This window comes from Vitis vinifera, chromosome 2 (genome assembly GCF_030704535.1).
Source record: "Vitis vinifera cultivar Pinot Noir 40024 chromosome 2, ASM3070453v1".
NCBI classification, from domain to species: Eukaryota; Viridiplantae; Streptophyta; class Magnoliopsida; order Vitales; family Vitaceae; genus Vitis; species Vitis vinifera.
In genome coordinates, this window is record NC_081806.1 from 5,593,168 (window position 1) to 5,597,832 (window position 4,665).

Genomic DNA, 4,665 nt, shown 5'->3' on the forward strand with positions numbered 1-4,665 from the left:
ATCTGTGGGTGAGCCAGCCCAATCTGCATCTGTGTAACCAACAACTTGAGTATGACCTCTGTTCTCGTACAATACACCTTGGCCTGGTGTACTTTTGATATATCGAAGAATACGGATCACGACATCCCAATGGCTATCACATGGTGACTGTAGGAATTTACTAACAACACTCACAGGAAAAGAAATGTCTGGACGAGTAATGGTGAGATAGTTCAATTTACCTACGAGCCGTCGATATCTCCCGGGGTCTCCTAAAGGCTCCCCCTGTCCTGGTACAAGTTTGACATTCGGGTCCATAGGTGTGTCTACCGGTTTACAGTCTAACATACCGGTTTCTTCCAGGATGTCTAAAGCATACTTCCTTTGGGAAAGGACCACACCAGAACTGGATTGAGCTATCTCAATTCCCAAGAAATACTTGAGTTTCCCCAAGTCTTTGGTCTGAAAGTGGGTAAAAAGATGTTGCTTTAGTTTCTGAATACCATCCTGATCACTGTCTGTAATGACGATGTCGTCCACATAAACAACCAGATAAATACACTGCCCCAAGGAGTTATGATGATAAAAAACTGAATGGTCTGCTGTACTGCGAAGCATGCCAAACTCTTGAACAACAGAACTAAAACGGCTAAACCATACTCGAGGAGATTGTTTCAAGCCATATAGAGAACGGCGTAACCTGCACACTAAACCAGACTCCCCCTGAGCAACAAAACCAGGAGGTTGCTCCATATAAACTTCCTCGGCAAGATCACCATGGAGGAAGACATTTTTAATATCCAACTGATAAAGAGGCCAAGAACACATAGCAGCCATGGAGAGAAGCAAGCGGACAGAAGCAATCTTGGCAACAGGGGAGAATGTGTCACCATAATCAGAACCATAAACTTGAGTATAGCCTTTAGCAACTAAGCGGGCCTTAAGGCGATCAACCTGACCATCAGGACCAACCTTAACTGCATAGACCCAACGACAACCAACTGTAGATTTACCAGAGGGTAAAACAACAAGATCCCAAGTGCCATTAGAGTGCAGAGCAGTCATTTCATCCACCATTGCCTGTCGCCAGCCTGGATGGGAAAGAGCTTCATGGGTGCTCTTTGGAAGAGAAACAGAGGATATAGTAGAAACAAAAGCAGAATAGGGTGAAGATAATCGATGATAACTCAAAAAATTGTAAATAGGATGAGGATTACGAGTAGAGCGAGTACCTTTCCGAACAGCAATGGGTAAGTCATTAGGAGAAGGCAGAGCCGAGGCAGGTGAAGCCGAAGGGATAGGAAGTGAGTCAGCAGGTGCCTCAGGAAAAGGGAGAGGAGCAACGACACGAGGGCGACGATGATAAACCTGAAGGGGTCGAGGGGGCATAGCATCAGGTGGGGAGACAATGGGAATGGGCAAGACTTCAGAAACAGGAAGAGACTTAGAAGTGGTGGAAAAGAACGGTGAGTCCTCAAAGAAGGTGACATCAGCGGAGATAAAGTATCGATGAGTCTCAAGGGAATAACAACGATAACCCTTCTGAAGCCTGGAATAGCCCAAGAAGAGGCACTTCATGGCTTTGGCGGAAAGCTTGTCCTGTCCAGGAGTGAGAATATGAACAAAGCAAGTACAACCAAAGACACGAGGAGGAAGGAAATAAAGTGGTTGGTCAGGGAAAAGAAGGGAGTGAGGAATCTGATCGTGTAAGACAGAGGAGGGCATACGATTAATCAAATAACAAGCGGTAAGAACAGCGTCCCCCCAAAAGCGAAAAGGAACGTGACTATGGAGGAGGAGAGTACGAGCTGTCTCAACAAGATGTCGATTCTTGCGTTCAGCTACCCCATTTTGTTGAGGAGTATGAGCACAAGAAGACTGATGAAGAATCCCATGATGAGACATAAACGAAGTAAATTGGGCTGAAAAATATTCCCTGGCATTGTCACTGCGTAACATACGAATAGAAATATTGAACTGAGTTTGGATTTCAGTATAAAATTTCTGGAAAATAGAGAATAACTCAGCTCGATTTTTCATTAAAAATAACCAAGTACATCGAGAATAGTCATCAATGAAAGTGACAAAATACTGAAATCCTAAAGTAGACGCAGTCCGACAAGGACCCCAAACATCAGTGTGGACAAGCTCAAAAGGAGACTTTGCCCGATTATTCAAACGCTTTGGGAACGAGACACGAGTATGTTTCCCAAGCTGACATGACTCACACGGAAGCGACGACAAGGTGGAAAAACGAGGAACCATCTTCTGGAACTTGGAGAGACTAGGGTGGCCCAGACGATTGTGAATGAGGAGATGAGCATCAGTGGAAATGCAAACTGCAGGAGATGAATCTGAGGTGAGGTGATAGAGGCCTTGAGACTCACGTCCTATGCCAATCGTCTTCCCCGTACTCCGGTCCTGCAAGGTCACAAATTTATCAGAAAAGGTAATAGAGCAATTAAGAGTACGAGTGATTTTGCTGATGGAAATAAGATTAAAAGGACATTCAGGAGTATAAAGGACAGAAGTGAGAGGTAGAGAAGGCAGAGGAAGGGCCAAACCAATACCTTTAGCCATAGTTTGAGAACCATTAGCTAAGGTAACAGTAGGTAAATCAGAAGTAGTAGTAATAGAGGAGAAAAGATCCTTATTACCAGATAGGTGATCAGATGCTCCAGAATCTAGAATCCAGGAAAAAGGGAGACGGCCTCAGATCGCGACGTGGTACCACCAGAAAGGTAGAAGAACACTTCCCAAGGCACGTGCAGGGATTGGGGTGGAGAGAAAGTAGCCGGAACTTCGCCGGAAGGCTGTTTGGAGGGCTGACGGAGACAAAAATCCCCAAAAGAGGTACGTGCAGGGCTCGGATGGGAGAACCAGGTAGGTACGGATGCTGGTCGGCGGCAGGCGAGGCTGGAGGAGGAGGCGCGTCGATGGAAAAGGCCTCACGCGCCCTCACGCGCCGGCGCGTGAGATTCAGTCGCCGGCCGTAGAAGTGCGCGTGGCCGGCGCGTGGAGGGTTTTCTGGCTCCGATGCTTTTGAGAAAGTTGGAGATCTCCTCCAGGCGCTCCTCTTGGTGTGGTCGGTGTCGGAAAAAGACGTCGCTGGAAAGTTCGCCGGAAAATTTCACCGGCGGTGAGTGGTTTCTGACGACGATCCGAAAGTATTGGGAGATGGGGAAGGTGACCGGAATGAAACACGGTCACCGGAAGGTTTCCCGGAGTTGATGACACGGGAAATAGGAAAGAATTAGGTTTTCTTCCTTGGCTCTGATACCATGTTGAGAGAGAGAGAAAGGAAAAAAACCTTATTTCTCATTCATGTAATTTCTACTTACAATTGAGAGATATATATATACAAGGCTAGGAGTCCTAACTACCATACATGTGACCTATATTAACAAGGAAAGATAATATACTATAAATACATTATATTTAACAAATATAAACATTAAATAATTTAAATATATATAATTTATGATTAATTTTAATTATATTTATTTTTCATTGATATTTTTTTATAATATAATCAAATATAAGAAAATCATTTTTTAATACTTTTTTTATTTATTCAAAGATGCTTGACAAAACTTAATATTTATTACTTAATCATTTAAGTTGATTTTAAGTTAAATTATACTTAAAATTATTGAATGTAAACTTATTATTTAATTTTTACTTTAAATAACAAGGTTATAGAATGGAATCAATTGATTTTTTTTTTAAAATTATTTAATTGATATATTTATCTTCGTAAAGTATAATTAGGGTAAAAGAGATTATGGAATAATAAAAGAGATCGTTGAAATTATTAGGATAAAAGAAAATAAAAATGTGAATTTACTAAATATACTTAATAACTTAATTATATTATTAAGTTATTAAATCCGTTTACCAAAACAGCCGTTTAGTATTTTTCATCAACCAAACATAATTTTAGAAACTTTAGCCAAATATTGCTTATTTTTATTCTCCTTCCAAGCATCTAATGTTACATAAATTTTTTCATTTAGCATTTACTCTTTTAAGAAAAAAAAATCTCAAGAGAAAAAAATTAGGATTTATGCTGAAAGTTAAACGTGATTATTGTTTAAATTAAAAAACCTAAACATAAAATCATCCTAGTTTAGGTAGGCCAGAACTTGAAGTTGATGATATCGTGTGAGCACCGAAACGTCAGCGAATAATAGTATAATTCTATTAAATAAAATAAAGATACATAAGATAAAAGTATAAACAGATATGACAAGATCAGATAGAACAAGGTATAACGATGATATACAGGGGAAAGTGTGTTTTCATGTGGACATCCACCAGGATATCCAACCACCGCACTGTCGTTACCCTGCAAATTGCAATATACAACCTTTTTAGGCTACGACAAAAATAGAAAATCTGCTCCACGTCCTCTCTGCTCAGTGCTCACACACTTGTGCTAAGCCAGTTGGCCGAGCCGGCATAGATGGTTCAGGTACAAGTCAGCACCTCTAATAGGACGTAGAAGTGTCGTAGTGTTCATCATGTCTAGACTCAATGTATTGGATTGAATATAAGTAAAATATAGCATCCACGCAATTGTTCTGTCGAGCCGAGCCGGCATAGATGGTTCAGGTACAAGTCAGCATCTCTAATAGGACGTAGAAGTGTAGTAGCGTTCATCATGTCTAGATTCAATGTATTGGA